Source organism: Cinclus cinclus, chromosome Z, assembly GCF_963662255.1.
Source record: "Cinclus cinclus chromosome Z, bCinCin1.1, whole genome shotgun sequence".
Taxonomy (NCBI): domain Eukaryota; kingdom Metazoa; phylum Chordata; class Aves; order Passeriformes; family Cinclidae; genus Cinclus; species Cinclus cinclus.
Window position 1 is genome coordinate 29,448,585 of NC_085084.1, and position 17,115 is coordinate 29,465,699.

General features: G+C 37.3%; 1 protein-coding gene across 1 annotated transcript in view; it reads left to right on the top strand.

Moving 5' to 3' along the window:
- The first annotated feature begins 2,713 nt into the window (after positions 1-2,713).
- SNX2 (sorting nexin 2) overlaps positions 2,714-17,115 on the top strand; it is a 62,441-nt gene continuing 48,039 nt past the window's right edge. Inside the window, exons 1-2 of the mRNA XM_062513598.1 lie at positions 2,714-2,853; positions 6,739-6,822. The gene's annotated coding sequence lies outside the window, so the exon portion shown is untranslated. The remainder of the gene's footprint in view (positions 2,854-6,738; positions 6,823-17,115) is intronic.

Here is a 17,115-nt window from a genome sequence, read left to right on the forward strand (position 1 = left end):
TTCAATCCTTGTAAACAAGAAAATTCAGATTTGGGATGGGGACCAAAACAGTGTGCTTCTGATCCATGTACTGGCTCTGGTCAATTTTCCACACACTCTCCAACATCAGACAGTGACTAGCTGGGTTATAGACAGGAGTGTGTGGGCTGGACCACTTTTGCACAGAAGTGACAGGCAGCTGGTGTAGCCCAGATACAAAGAGGGCACCACGATGCACTCAGGAGATTAAGGTAGATAGAGGCAAGCCTGTATGTCCTGTGGATGGCAAATGAACAGATTGGAGAACAAGCCAACAGCATCCAGTGCTACCAGTTTGTAAAATGCAGAAGATACATTGCTCTTGCTCATGGAGTCAGGGACCTCTCAAATCCCCTGTTACAGCACTGGCTTTTCCTAGTGAAACAAACTGGTAATGAACATGATGAACTAGCACTGGAAAATACTAAATGACTTTCCTTTGGGAAAGTCTCATGACTGTGATTTAATTCCCTGGGTAAGTACAATGCTAGTACCATCTTTTCACCTCAAAAATGCTTTTTTCAGGACCTGTGCGCCAAGAAGCTCTGATTTAAGTGGTTTCAGTTTCCCTTACCAACCCAATCAGGAATCCCATAGGGGAGTCTATAAGAAGAACAAGCTTCTACACTAAAAATGAAAATAAATTACAAATTATTATAATGTTATTATTTATATTTCTGATATTACTTATATTACTTGTATTGTATTGTATTGTATTATATTACATATGAAAATTTGGAAGTTGTGAAAAATTGTCTAAACTCTTAAGGGCCTAATTCCTCATTGCTCTGTACTTATTTCACTTACAAAATTTCACCAGAACTCTCAAAATGTAAAATGCTACCTGGCTTTCTTTCACTGTACATACATAAAGACTAATCTATTGAAGACCAAGTGATTTTTATTCTGTGTACACCATTTGAGATCTGACACTCAACTTCCCTTGCATTTATACCTGGCAACTGAAGTATCATGCTGCCAGCCATGGGGAGTAAAAGCATTCCTTTTCCATTTTACACTGTTTTGTAATTACCCCTGACTTTTATTTCAGCTGTCCTTCCCTCTCCCTTTTCCTTGTCTGGAAATCAAAGAAGGTATTTAGTTACCAAACCATATTCATGCTTTCATGTAATCTAAGAGCTGTCCCTCTAAGGATTTAAAACATTATCATAGCTCCTGACTCAAGCAGACGGTATCAGAGTTGAATCTGAAATCTGAAAAGTACGGTCCCTTCTCAGGCTTTTCTTGCTGTTTGAACAATATCAAGAACTTTTCACTTTTTCTCTCTGTTGAGCAGTGTGAATGCCTGAAGAGCAAATTACTCCATCCTCAGTGCTGCAATAGAGCTCTTATGAAGAGATAGATACAGTAATATCAGCTCATGAAGGCGATGAGAAGGCTGGCATCCTCAGTGCTTTTAACATGCCTGCTCTGACAGGAGGCGATGCACTAGCCTGCAAGCTCTTGGCTGCTGGGGGAAAATGTGCAGGCGTCCTGAGAGATTAGATATGTCCATCTGAGCCTCAAAGAAATGGAAACTAAACGTGATTGAAACATGTCAAAGTCCTCAGCTTCTGTCCCTTTCCAGAGGACCCTGTTCTGTAGTGTTCATTGACATTTCAGCCAGCTCAAGATGCAGGGCTGGGAGCAGAGGGAGCAGCCCCCAGTTCTCTCTTTTTCTTTCTTTCTTTCTTTCTTTCTTTCTTTCTTTCTTTCTTTCTTTCTTTCTTTCTTTCTTTCTTTCTTTCTTTCTTTCTTTCTTTCTTTCTTTCTTTCTTTCTTTCTTTCTTTCTTTCTTTCTTTCTTTCTTTCTTTCTTCTTTCTTTCTTTCCTTCTTCTTTCTTTCTTTCTTTTTCTTTCTTTCTTTCCTTCTTTCTTTCTTTTTCTTTCTTTCTTTCTTTCCTTCTTTCTTTCTTTTTCTTTCTTTCTTTCTTTCTTCTTTCTTTCTTTCTTTTTCTTTCTTTCTTTCCTTCTCCTTTCTTTCTTTCTTTTTCTTTCTTTCTTTCCTTCTTTCTTTCTTTTTCTTTCTTTCTTTCTTTCTTTCTTCTTTCTTTTTCTTTCTTTCTTTCCTTCTTCTTTCTTTCTTTCTTTTTCTTTCTTTCCTTCTTTCTTTCTTTTTCTTTCTTTCTTTCCTTCTTTCTTTCTTTTTCTTTCTTTCTTTCTTTCTTCTTTCTTTCTTTTTCTTTCTTTCTTTCCTTCTTCTTTCTTTCTTTTTCTTTCTTTCTTTCCTTCTCCTTTCTTTCTTTCTTTTTCTTTCTTTCTTTCCTTCTTTCTTTCTTTTTCTTTCTTTCTTTCTTTCTTCTTTCTTTCTTTTTCTTTCTTTCTTTCTTTCCTTCTTCTTTCTTTCTTTCTTTTTCTTTCTTTCTTTCCTTCTTTCTTTCTTTTTCTTTCTTTCTTTCTTTCCTTCTTTCTTTCCTTCTTTCTTTCCTTCTTTCCTTCTTTCCTTCTTTCCTTCCTTCCTTCCTTCCTTCCTTCCTTCCTTCCTTCCTTCCTTCCTTCCTTCCTTCCTGCCTTCCTGCCTTCCTTCCTTCCTTCCTTCCCCTGCTGACCTGGAGCCCGGGCAGTATGGGCAGGGCAGGGCAGGGGCGGGAGGCAGTGCTGGGCCCACCGGAGATAAGAGCTGATGGATGGTGTGGATGGCCTGGGGGATGAGATAACGCTGGGACCTGCCCAGAAAGTATGCAGTGGGAGGAGATGTTCCCTGCTACTGCCACAGCCCTATCTCCTGCTGCTGTTTGGGAAGAGGTGACGGCTTGACCCTGTGGTTTTTGGGGTTTTTACAAGAAGGTTTGCACCCTCTTGAAGAGAAAATCTTACCTGGGAAAAAGTTGGAAGGTGAGTTCATGACTTCAAAGGCCTTCCTGGCCTTCCTGACCCACACATGTACACCTCTGTTACACTCCTCTGATTCCTTGTCTTCCCACTTGGTCAAGCACAAGGTCCCCCATGACCGTAAGTGTTTGGTAGGTTATTTCCCTGCTTCAATGCCACTTCATACATGCCCAATTTTACCTTTACTTGGTAATAGGAAAATCTTCCATCCTTGGACTGATGCTCTGACATCTTCAAGAGAAGACATAGGCTCTCAGTGTTTTATAGTCATTTCTGCAACTCTAAAATTCAGTATGATCCATCATAGGAGAAGAAGCCCTGTACTTTTTTGAAAGGAAAAAAAAAAGAGCAAAGTGAGATTTTCAAAGTTTTCTTTTCACCCCTTCTCCTCACACAATACTGTTATATTAAAAAACCTCTAACCAAACTGGTGAGTAATCCTTTGGATCTTACTAGTGTAGCATTGATAATGCTGCTGTCACAAATATATCTTCAAGGATGAGTGTATTAGGGTTTTTTTACATGAAGTCAAAAAAGAAAGTATTTTTTAAAAATATGAGGGCATGGAATGTGGGAAATAAGAAGAGACCGAATTTATTGTCCTTTGAAGAATTTTGTAACATTATCAAGTAAAGCCCGTTGGTGATGTCTTTTTGGGAGTGAAGTCTCTTCTGCAAATGAGTGTTTAATAATCCTCATGCTCTCATTTTTTGTAATAATTTCAGTCTGATATTAAATATGAGTTGTTCAGATGTTTCTCTGATACAAGGTATGTATGTCAGTGTTTGGACAGAGAAAAATTGGATTCATATCTCTGTTATGCTTTCAAATTGCTAGGTCAGATTTGGGTCTCTGGCTGAAAATTCTTCAATTCTATTCTAAGTCAAAGGAATGTGACAGATTTAATACCTAGAATAAGTTATTAGCTGCAATGATGCATAAACCAGTGGCACTTTCCAAAAAAGTAGTCTATGCTGCTTCTGTTTTCTAAAGAAAAATTAAAATATAATCCTATTTCCTTGTTTCTTACAGTTCTTGCAAAAAATTTCTTGATTAATCCATCAAGAACCTGAAACTGATGTGCCCATAAATACAATCTTCTGTGATTTTTTATTGCAGTAATATTTCTTGGGGATTAGTTACCCTTTCAAAATTTAAAAAGCAAGAGGAATTCATACATGCACAAAGCATTGAAGAATCACTACCATGAACTGTTTATAGAGGATTAATATAGAATTACGGGCTGTGTGGAAAGAAATCAAGAAAGATTGGGCGAGTAAGGAACTTTGCCAGCCTGTGCTCGTGCTCAGCTGAAAAACAGATAGAGTGACCTGTTGACTTTGTAAGAATGAAAACACTTGGATTTGCTTCTCCTGAGGTCTAGTAAGTTATGATGGGCTCCATGCTTTCCACATCAGCCTGGTTTACCTCTGCTGTAGTGGGGACCCTTGTATAGATAGTCAAGGTGGAAGCCACGATTCCTACACACAGGTTTGCACTTGATGTATCTTTCAAATTCTTCTAACTGGCACTGTTCATGAGGAAAGGCTGTTACATTTCCCCCTTTAGGTGTTGAATGATGATTTTTAGTGACTACAAAGGGCTTGGAGAAGGCAACCTACTGTGCTTGTCAATAAATAAGTTTTGTTTTTAAGGTATTAGAGAATTTGTCCCTGAGCAACATTCTAAAGGATCACTGGACTACTGTGAATGTCTGTACTTGAACAAAGGTCTGTGGGAAAAGTATATTAATTTTTATTACAAAAGCTGAACCAATAAGGGAAAAATAAAACAAACGGGGTAGAACTCCAGCACAAAAACAAGACTTGGGAATTTTGATATGTGAAATAGAGCCATATCTCTCCACAGTTGGTATTTGCTTAATGTAAGCTAAAAAGCAACTGCCATACCTCACATTTCACTTCCAGGTATCCTCAGTAATTGGCTAGAGCATTATGCATATCATTGCCTGGTAGCTTATTCTCTTTGAAGTTAATTGCATGAATAACAGGAAATGAGCATGGTTTTAATTTTTTAATGAATAATATATTTTTTCAACTATTACATTACCTTCCTTTGTTGTTAAAAGGGTGGAAATGTGCTCCTAAGTTACTGCAAGAGAAATAATGCAGAGTGTGGACTTGAACTGAGGACTCCTATATCCCAGACAGAAAGCATAGTTTCAGAATTATATCTCTCCTTTTGACTGTATAATTTATTCTAAATCTGAAAAAAGAATTCATGTTTTTTTTAAAGGCTGCATCTCAGTATTTGCTTTCAGAAAAAAACTTAAACTGAAAAGTTGTCATTTAGCGTTAAGTAGATACAGATTGTGGTATATAGCATTGAGCAACTGGACAAGAAATGAACTTTAACGAGTGTTGTATCCTTTCTGCTACATCTATGGTGTTTTGGGAAAACTACCTACTAGGCTAGAGCCAAGAGAATTTTAAAAGCTGTCAGGAAAGCCTATGAGAATGAGCCTGGCTTACCTGCAAAAGACAATTTTGCTTTTTAAGCAGAAGAATAATCACAGGAGAGGGTTACAGGAGAATGTATTATCCTTTTAGATGTGCTCTCAGGATAGTCTTCACTGTGCCCATTCAGAAGCCATGTTTAGTAAGCATTAAATATTTACCCTGAGGTAGTACTGTAAAATCTAACAGGTCTTAGCTGCTACTAAGCACTAGTGATGAAGGCAAATGATTTAAAGATACTACTTTAACATTTTGATGATCATCTTAATACAGTTATGACATTTTAAACTTGCTTTTTGTTCTCTTTCATATTAAGCAAAGTAAATACATATATATGTATACGTATGTGTATATGTATATGTATTTATATAACTTCATCATGGCTAAGTGCTTAGGTCAAAGTGATAAATTATAGGAAACATTGAAATGGAGACTGCTGTGCTACCTTTAATTCACCATGTTGTGCCTAGTTGAAGCTGAGAACCCAAATCAGTGGGGAACATTCTATACCTATAAATCACTACCAGTCATGTGCACATTTGCGTCATCACTCTTGTTTTATTATGAGAATAATTTTCTGTTGTCTTAGGTACCCTTGGTATTTCTGATGGTTTATGAATAGCTACTGCTATACAGAATTATGTGTTATGCTGTGACAGAGGGATCTGACATATTTTGTCTTTCACACATTATGCCTCAGCACAGGGCACCATGTTTTGTTACTGGTGTTAACAGCACCCTACCTCCAGCAGCCTGCATAAAAGTAGGAAATACACAGGGTGATGGAAACAGTTGAAAAGGTGTTTATTAGAACTGCTTAAATGTTTTGCATAACCAGAAATCAGGATCTAATACATCTAATAAATCTATCAGGAAGTTGACTTAGATGTAAAAGTCCATGAAATCCAAGAATGAGAATCACCATCCTGCTCATGGCACTAAGGTTGGAACCAAATCATCCTCCAGGTGCCTTTGAGCCCAGGACATTCTGTGATTATATAATATAAAACGGAGTGCAGAGTTCAGAAAATTGCTGCTCAGATCCTTCAACTGCTACTTCACACTGTGTACAAAGCTACTGTAATAAACTTGATCACTGTGGTTAGTATTTTAAAGAGTAGGGGGAAATCCAACTATTCAGGAAGTAGGGCCAACTGAATCAAAACTAATTCTCTAAGCACTGAGGTTCCAAATTCTGTTTTTTGAAGAAAATGCAGCATAACACAAGTCGAATCTTTGAAAAAATATTAAAATGGGCTTTAATTTCATACTTTTTTATGTATTGAAGGTAGTTTTCATGATGTCATACAGACAGTTTAAATAAACAGTTTTCATATAAGGTTAACAAGCTGCAGTAGTAGCAGGGTCTGTGTGGGATTATATTAGAATTAATTTGATCAATTACTTTTAGTTCCAGAGGTCTCCAGATGAGCCAGAAGCCAGCATATGCAGTTTGGCAGATGAAGAATCAGTGCAGTCGACACATGCCGTGAAGGTAATGAACATTCTTTCAAACTTCATTTTTCATCCTGAGCAGAGAGACAAGTAAGCCAAGACACGGCTGCTCAGAGCAACCAAAATGATAACCATAAATAATCATAATAGAAAGCCCGTGGCTTAAATGAAATAGGGAAGGATAAAATAAGTATTTTGCCATTAAAATGATGTTTCTAAACCTCAAATTTTCATTATGATTTGCCCTGGAGTACATGAAGCTTCCTCAGCCTTGAGATGCAGCTTTTGAATTAATTAAAAAATTGCTGAACACTTTCTTTTGATAAACTGCTCACAAGAAGAGGCTGGTATACACAACATTTAGTCAAATCAAAGGAAATCTTTATAATAAAGTATTTCATTTCCACTGCTTATCTGAAGCCTAGGAGGATCAATCCTATTGGCCAGCTTTCATGGAATAGAGTGGTAGGCACACCTGTGAAAGGATTCCATGGGCTCAGGGCAGTCTGGAGCTCATATTCTCATACACACAAAACTTCTGATGACTTATTAGACACTTGTAACCAGGCTAGAGCTATAAAATAGGATCACAGATCTGAAACAGTCAACAAGAGCAAGCTGCCGGCAGTCCATGTCCCTAATCTATTTCTTGCTGTTGAGAGAAATTTGTTATTGGCTTGAAATTTGCTAGTATTTAAGCATAATTAAAATGAAAATTTAGTGGAAATTGAAGAATTTGACAAGTGCAAAGAGTAATCTGTCATGCATTTCTTTCTATATATGCACTCTTTTTTCTCTCAGCTGTATTTTCTTTCTTTTCTCATCTCTCACTAACTTCTATGTATGAGCAAACTTGTACTTAAAAGAAATTTTCAACAGGCCCATGGATACCAAAAATTTTTATTTTTTATTTCCAAATATAATAATTTTGCTCTTCTAAAAGAAGGATGTTTTATATTTAAATGTCTAAGTGTGGATTTATTTAATGTTTTATTAATACAGTAACCTGCTATAAATTTTCATTTAAATGTAGGTGCACAGTTTCGTGTAAAGCTGAATTTGTCAGGTGGTTTGTAAGTGTTAAAAATATAAATATTAGGGTTTGTGTTTCATATTATGCAAGATTAAGACAGAAGCTAATACAGTTTAAAAAATCTGTCCTTATTACAAATCTGATGCATCTGTTGGAAAGGAGAATTTCGTTTGACTATTTCCATGCAACTTTTTAAAATGACAATTTTTAAAATAAGCCAAAATGAAGCAGATTAGCTCTGCTTAATAATATTTTAATCAGAATTGCTTATACCCTCAACTTCTTCTTTCAAAACATCTGTGATTGTAGCGTTTGGAACTCAGTAATTTTTTAACAGTATTTTGATAACTTTTCCTTTCACTGAAATAGCAAACACAGTTAAATTCACTGCAAGCCATCCAGTTTTAATATTTAAATTTTGGGATTCACAGTGTTACCGCATTTTCAATTTGCATGTGTGAAAGCAAATTTCAATCAACCAAGCCCTGATGGCCAGACATCTGGTTTCTCTCACTTCTCGGAACAGTCTGTTTTCCATATGCAGCTACTGCCAAGTTATTTGCTTCAGGATCCTACCTTGGCATTTCTCAGTCATGGAGCCATTGCACTTTGTTACCTCTAAACAGACATTCTGGGCAGAAGTCCTGTAGTTCACTTGGCACGTGGATGGTTGTCATGTAAGTTTTAATCTGCAGTGTTAGAGTAAATATGGGGCCTATTAGAGAGTGCATTGCCCCTGTCTTCTTTCCTTCACATCTCCCACTGCTTTTCAGTAGCTCGAATAAATGTTCTTTCAGACTTCTCCATCCGCAGCTCCTGAAAGGAGCAAGCTGTACATAGTGCAGATACAGCTGGCAGCAGGTGGCCATCAGGTGTACAGCAAACAAAGTCATTAAGACCTGCAGTTGGCAGGGAAAGAAGGAAATTTGGCATGTGCAATCAACACCCACGGTTCATTAAATGCCTCTCAGTTGTCATATGTTGCCTGACAAGGGGGAGCAACCCACTGCAGTCACTTCTGATAACATTATTTCACTATCAAAAATTTGGCTATCACAGTTATAATGAAATGTTGACAGTAGGTGATTTTAAGTGTTTTCAGCATTCAGGTACTGAATCATACTGCTCACAAGACACAGTTGCTTTCACCATAGATTTTACTAGATGAGAAACTACCTTCACCTCGTGTCTGCAGCATTACTGGCTGTCAGGGCATGTTCCTTTAGGCTGTCTTGCTTGCTCTGTTCTATCTGGATACGTAACAATGCACATCTGAAGAAATGTTTATTGACTTCACTGAGATTTAGAGTTTATATGTCTGGGAACACTCAAGAAAACTAATACAAATTAACTAAAGGTGTGAATTTAAAGTTGTGATTACTTTAACTGCATTATGTGCACATTCTCATTCAAAATTAAAGTGGCCCTAATTCAATCTAACTACATTTACTTCCAAAGTAAATTAATACATTCTAAATGAGAGTTGGCTGCGCAGAAACTTAAAGTGGTTTAGCCAATCTATTTTAAAAGTTAATTCAGATTGATTTTTCTGCATGCTCTGGACAAAAACATCAAGTCTTAAATGGAATGTGAAATCCTATTTCATTTAGGTGTGTAGTATAAAATGTTACTTGCTAGTTCCTCTAAGAATTATTCTGCATGTCTGCAGCCTATGTCTTATACCCAGAGATATTTTTTAAGGATCAAAATACTGCTTTTGTTATTATTTTCTACATTACTATTCCTTCGCACTATTCACTCAATCTCTGTGGGCCTTAGATCAGTATTGGAGTGTTTTTAAAATAAATGGTTTAATGTCAGGCTTTGAAAGCTGTTGCAAGTCTTCAGAAGGAAGATAAATTAACATACTAGTATTATATCTTGAACCAGCACAAAACAGGACTCAGGGCCATAAAGAAGATGTAAGTAAAAGAAGGCATACTGGGCTGATTTAGAGAAGTTATTGTGAGATGAATACAGTATACCTGCATACATACAGATCCAAGCTCTTCTTAGATTAAAAAAATAACAGCTATAGACTATAATGTATAACAGCAGAGATCCACACTAACTGCTGGACTGCTGATGATGCCATACACTTATCTACTGGCTTTCATAGCAGCAGCATAAAATGCAGCAAGAAAGATGATTGCAGATGATTGCTGTTAACAACCACCCCTATCAATATAGAAGTAGTTAATGGTGTTTACTTACAGCGTGGTATCATGTAATATGTTTTACCCGCTTAAATTCAGAGCAAGGGAAGGACAATTATTTTTACAAAGCTGAAGCATGCTGTATTCTTCCAGGGAGAACCACTAGTATATCATTAGTTCACCATTGGCTCAAACAACCTCATTTGCTAATTGATTGATAGATGGACAGAAGAACAATATTTATGGTACGTATAACCTGCAAAGATAAGTTAGAGGAAGACTTATGAAGTGCCTCAATGAGTTAGTATAACAAATTTTACTGGTGGTCAATAAAGATTTGTTCTCCTAACCTTCCTGGTGGTTTTGATGAGAAAGGAAAGATATGCCTGCCTATTAAAGTGCAGCTGCACCATATCCTAGTATACTGCTTTTAATTTAACTAAGGGTCCCTGGGGAGCTTCTTTTCTGATAGCACACACTAAGACTACCCCGATGCCATGACTGTTATTGTTATCAGTACTTGTTCTATGAGGTTGGTGTGGAAAAACTACCAAATATTACAGCTATACCTTAATTTGATTGTGTAGTTGTACCTGAACAGAACAGAGCCTTTGAGAAATAGATTGTTATTTAAATTGGTTAAAAAAAACCATTTTGGGTTGCCAAAGTCAGGGGTGGGAAGAACTTCAGGGTTTTTAAAACTTGAGTTATGAAAGATGGAATAAGAATTCCTGAATTAACTTGCAAATGGAATAATTTAAGTGCCTAAATTCAGTGTAGAGGTATGAAATTATTTGTGATTAATATGTAAAAATTTTAACAGCTGGCCTTAAAGACTTAGCATTTTCTTTTGGATCAGTTGGTATTTAAAAAACTAAATGTACTGAATTTACAAAATCAAATACAGAATGCCCAGCAAAGTGTCACATGTTTAGATCTAAAGCAAGCTAAATCTTATCTTTCAACACAAGCCTGTCTAGAAGCCACAAAAATTTAAGCTCTCAGTGTGTTCAAGCTGCATTTTGAATCCAAAGCCAGTCCTTGTGGATCAGAACTGCTTTATCATGCTTATTCATGGCTATTTATGGAAAGGATATTCAATATCTAAGGAACTTCCTATAACCCTTTTCAAACACTCATGAGAGTAAAAAAAACCAAACCTGTTACTCACATTCATGTCATATTTTGTGAGCTACCCCAAAGCATTTCATTCTCTATGTGCTTCCTCACAATTTGTATTTATGTTTATAAGATGAGGACAATTTGATACACAATAAAACATACCAAAAAATGAAAAAGATTCCATCAACTATGGAGTGAATTGATTCAATTTTCTATTTGGTGAAGTCTATATAATACTTCTCACTGAATGTGAAAAGATTTCTCTGCGGCTGCTGAATTAAACAGTAGTAAGAAGGGCATATTCACTGATAATTTTAAACAGCAGTACCAACTCCATGACATAGGAAGTTTATTTAAGGTAACATTGGTTACTTAATCTGCTAAGGCTACAGCTGATCAGTCAGCATGGTCTAGTATTTAACACATATTGCATGTGTGCAAGCTGTAGTTAAGATGTAATAAAGCTGTCCAAAGAGAGGCTAAGATTTGTTTGCGAAACTGAGCCTACAGTTCTGTGAGAGTGCAAACAGGTTGGGGCTGCAACTCCAGCAGGCTGCAATCCTTTGCACAGGCACCTGGCAGCTCAGCAGTGGCAAAAAGGGCTTCCTGAGCTCTCCCTGAACTGTCTTAGTGTCAGGACTCTGCTTCAGTGTGAGGGTGTTTAAACCACTGACAAATACAGTGATTTTTCATCTAAGCATATCTCTAGGGACTGTGCTTCAGTCTGTGTTGCAGCTGCACAGCTGGTGCTGTCCTTGAGGGACAGGAATGAGTGCTACCTACACTGCAGTGTTGGCACAAAGTAATGTTATATGATGCCATGTGTGAAGTCCAGCTACAGAGCAGGTCTCTAAAACCATCAAAATTATGAATGAGGAACTCATTCTGATTAGGATCAGTGGAAAGCCAGTAAAGATACTGAACTTTGAACTTCTAGATTTTGGTTCTCCTACTATAAAACAGGAAATAAAGATGTTTTAATTCCCCCCATCTCTGTCATCTATGAATAAAATTTAGACCTAATTGCTATTCTTCTGTGACAAGAATTAGTCAGTGAAATAGCGATTCCTTACATCAGTAGTATTTGAGGAATCACTTGCTCCATTTCTGGCATCTTTAATACTGAATTTTCTACTTGAGTGAGTTTTGTAATCTTTTAATCATAAACAGATTTGATGAGAACCTAAAACAGGCAGTTCTTTAAAGGTCACTCAGTCATCTGGGAGGCATGTGTGTGCGTTTCATCACCAAGGAGTGTGTCCTTGTTTTGGCTGGGATTGAGTTAATTTTCTTCCTAGTAGCTGTATGTACAGCGCTCTGTTTTGGATTTAGTATGAGAAGAGTGTTAATAAGGTTTTAGCCATTGGTAAATAGTGATTACCCTAAATTAAGGACTATTTAGTGTCCCCTGCTTTGGCACTGAGCTAAGAAGCTGGGAGGGAGCATAACCAGAACACCGAATATGAGCTGGCCAGAAGGATATTCCCTATCATAGAATATTTTGTCTAGTATTTAAACTGGAGGGAATTGACCAGGAGCTGCTGATCTTAAACTCCACAGTCTTAAGCTGTGCCAGGAGAAATTTAGGCTAGACATTAGAAAACAATTCTCTACAGAAAGCATGGTTAAGCAAGGGAATGGGCTGCCTTGGGAAGTGGTAAAGTCGCAGTCCCTGGAGGTGTTAAAAAAAGACTGGATGTGGCACTCAGTGCCATTGTTAGTAGATAAGGGGGTGTTAGGTCAGAGGTTGGAGTTAATGATCTCAAAGGTCTTTTCCAATCTTGCTGATTCTGTGATTCTATGGCTCAGAAAGTCTGGGCATCTGTCAGCAGATGGTGAGCATTGTATTGTGCATCACTTCTTTCTCTTGAGTTTTATTCCTCTTTCTCTCTCATTCCTTTATTAATAGTACTGCTACTATCATTAGTAGTAATACCAATTAGTAGTAATACCAATGTATTATATTGCATTTTATTTCCATTATTAAACTGTTTCAATCTTAACACTCAATCGAAGTGCAAATATAGCATGGTAAGTTCTTCTCCTCCAGTAGAAATCACACCATCTATGTTAGTTATCTTTCAGTTTCAAGCTCCTTTTTTTCAGGTCTTAAAGTTGGTGGCAGATTAGTTTTGATTATTCTTTTAAGATTTTTCAGGATGGAATGAGTCATTCCCTCCATGTAGCAGTCCTTCTGACAGCAGCTTCTGTAACAGTCAGGTATTGTCCATATGGGTCACAGCAAATCTTCCATATAGATATATTTTAGTATTTTTGGTGCTCAGTCACAGGGAACAACTCACAGTTCTTCTGGTCCTTGATGACTACACCACAGAAGGACATCCACTGCCTTTAGACATTTTCAGTTCAGGACCAAAAACAATAGGCAAGATGAACAAATGGAAGAGGCTAACAAAATGGTACAGTAAGCCTGGTACAAATGAAAAATTAAAACAGTAATGGAAACATTAAAAATCTGTTATTCTAAAGGACTTTGTGACATCAAAGAACCTCTGGATGGCATCAAGGGGCCAGTGCTGCAGTATAGAGAATTCCTGGCCAAAAAAGGGGTAAAGAGAAAAAGGTAAAGGGAGAAAGACCAGACTTAATTGAACCTGCGTCTTTGTTTGAGGTATTGTAGCACCACTCTCCATCTTCCATTCTGCTAAATATTCTGATTTATACTTTACATCACTTCATTAATTCACATACAAACACAAGTAAGAGCTAGTGAACAAGAACCTGTTGAGAAACAAAACTTCCCCGTATTGATTTTAGTGATTCAAAACTCATTCAATGTGTGTATTTAATGTACACAAACAAGGACCACTAGAAAACAGAATGAAATAATAGTCCCTAGCAGCTGTGTTTCATGTATACACAGAATTGTTAAGCATGATAACCTTATTGATCAAAATAGAACCTTGTCTGAGCATTAAAAGCTGTTTCTGGAATTTCGAAGACATTCCTAATCAGGATATACATTTTCTACATTTTTAGGCTTCGGTATGAAAGATGGTAAGAAAAAACACTTCAATATTCTTTTTTTTCTTTAGCAGCAGGCATGCAATTTTATTTTATTCTTTAAAAGTTGAAATACCTTGATTTTATTCCAGTTTTAAAGAAAAACTGACAACTCCTGAAAGAACAGCGTATTCCAGCTTAAAGGGTAAGAATTTGATGTTGTTACAGAGCGAAATACACCTAAAATTAAAGGCTGCCAAGTAATTTGTTTGACCTAAAAGAATTCCTGCTTTAAAATGTTCGCAGGCAAGGGAATAGAAATTTGCATGTGCTATATATGGAACAAGCTTGGAAGGCTACCCATGTTATTTCAAGGACTAAATATTCAGTTCTAAATCCTTGGCTGTGTCTGAGAACACCTTTGTGCTTCAAAGGAACTGGTAGTCTCATTAAAGCCTCCCCTATATTTTGGCTATTTGGATCAGGCACTTAACTGTCTTTTCTTCTGATATCTTTTGAGGCTGATTCAGCTGATTCAGCTTTTAGCATATCTAAGGGATGGACATGTTAGCCAAAGATTGTGGGCACAAACAGTGTGCATCCTTGTGTGCCATCAGCCAGAGAGGGACCAGCACCAGAGTTACTCCACTGACTCTGTGCTGCCAGATGCTGCTTATACTGGGGCACTCTGTCTGTGCCTTTAGGAAGCTGTTTGCACTGGGGTGAAAAAATAAAGACTGTATAGGACACATGTTCTCTCAGGCTTAGTCTTACTAACTTGATCTTTAAATGGAGCCAAAACAAATGGTGTTTATACATGACCTAACCCAGTGGGCTCCCAGTGGATGACATGGGCTCATATTTTCTACTGCGTTACAAAATATTACGAAGCTATTGCACTATGCCGTTATTATTCAGTGAATGCCAGAAAGTGCAAATGGTGTTTTTGAAAAGCTTCCAGTAAAAGTTAATCAGGCTCTGTAGTTTTGCAGTGTAATGAATAGTCACTTTTCAGCCAGTCAGAATTCTAATTACAGCTCACTGCAAAGAGACGAATTTATCTGAAGTCTCCGTTTGTAGTGCAGGCACACACATGCACAATGAAGTGCATGATGAATGATGATGAATCCATGACCCCTTCTACAGTCCTTTCTCAAAGCATGGGATTTGATATCTCTTGAAAGCACAAAAGAAAGGATAAACAATCATCAGTCATTTTTAACAAGGAAAGTTTAGTAAAGGGAAGCAAACAAAATCTGTCTTCAGTTTATTCTACCCATAAAAGAAACAAATTCAAGTGTTGAGCTTCTGAGGGAAAGCAATGAGAAAAATCAACCCTTAGGTACAAAAAACCTAAACCAAAACATAACAAAATCATCCCCCATTAAAAAAAAACAAAACAAAAACAAGAAAACAAATAAACAAACAAAAAAGCAATCCCAAAATAAAAAAAAAAATAACTAAAACAAATGAAAATAAAGCCGTCCACACCTTGATGAAGTCATTCTGGAGTGGGAAAAATGGAAAAATAAATAAATGAGACAATCATTTGGCTGTATTCTCCATAAACCAGAGACCTAGACAAAATAACCTGCTAGTTCCTAAACCACAACTCTCTGTGTTTGAGAAGGATGTTCTAAAGATATCAGAATGATCCCTGTGAATATGATTGGAGCAACCTCTCTGCCCAGTAACTTCACCACTGTAAGCATTCTAGCAGTGGCTGCCTTTACGCCAGACTTACTCCTCACTTGGTAGCAGTCAGTGAATTCAAACTGAAATATTTTGACAGGTAGGAGGATACCATGGCACAAAGCCATAGTACCAGTGCTGAAGAGAGAGGGCAGAGGCTTTGCCAAAATATACTCCCTCAAAGGTAGCTGCTTACTGTAATCACACATCATTTATTGAGAATGAAAGATAGTCTGATACAGGCAGGGTGCAATGACCTTGCAATTCATTTCAGTTTTCTTTGTCACAGACAAGACACAGCTGGGTCAGACTGAGGTTCTTACCCACTATCTGACCAATATGTGCTTTTTTTCCCCCCTGCCTAGCATTAGTTTTCTTTATAGAGACCAATTAGGAGAAATTCCTCTTCAGAAGTTAGCAGGTCAGATAGAGTGCAGGTGCTTACACTGACCCAACTCTACTGTTCCCTGCTGAATCTGTCCAGAGCACTATCCAGCGTGTCGGTGGTCTCCAGACACCACAGGGACCTTGCTGACCTTGCCAACCTTGCCTGTGCTTGCCCAGAGTGGAAGGGGAGACCACCAGGACATTTCCCAGAGCCGCTCCAAATAGTGTTTGTCCTTGTATGATGCATAATTGCATTTATCAGCCTGGTCTGGCAAAAAAAATGTTGAGGTTTTTTCAGATAGCATTTTGGGAACATCTTAGTGCATCAGAGTTTCTCATTACTGGAATGCACAGGCTTTATTAAATATGTCTGTACAGTTTCATGTATCACATGGTTTTCAGAGTTTTAACAGGTTCATTAGTTTTGTGACAAACAACATTATGATGTTAAGATATTTATGTAGAGCAAGAGGGAGCACATATAAAAAATATTAACCTTGTTAAGCAGCTCCATGTTTTAGATGCTACCCAGTGTCTAAGTTCTTACCTTATCTGCAGCTCCTTTTGTTTAAGTAATTAGGGTATTTTGTTGACATTAAAAGGCTTGAAAGCTTGAGTGTTTTATAAAGTTTAAAAGTATACATTCACCTCCTTTCACTGCACCCAAATTCCCTTTCAGTCATCTCATAGCATACAAACTTTGCCATACTCCCTGGAAACTTGACTGATTTCGTTGAACTCTAGACAACTGGGATAAGTATATTGTTGACACATAAGCAGATAAGAAGATGTGGGCAAATTTTGGCAGGTGACCATCTAGTGACATGACAAATGTGCTGCTTTCAAGCCATGTGCCATAAACCAGCCTATGCACTGCCTTTCTTTTTAATCCATAGCAAACATTGCATAGATGGGACAGGTAAGAGATCTGTTCTTATCAAATTGATATGCTGTATGTACTAAATATGGATTTATTTTG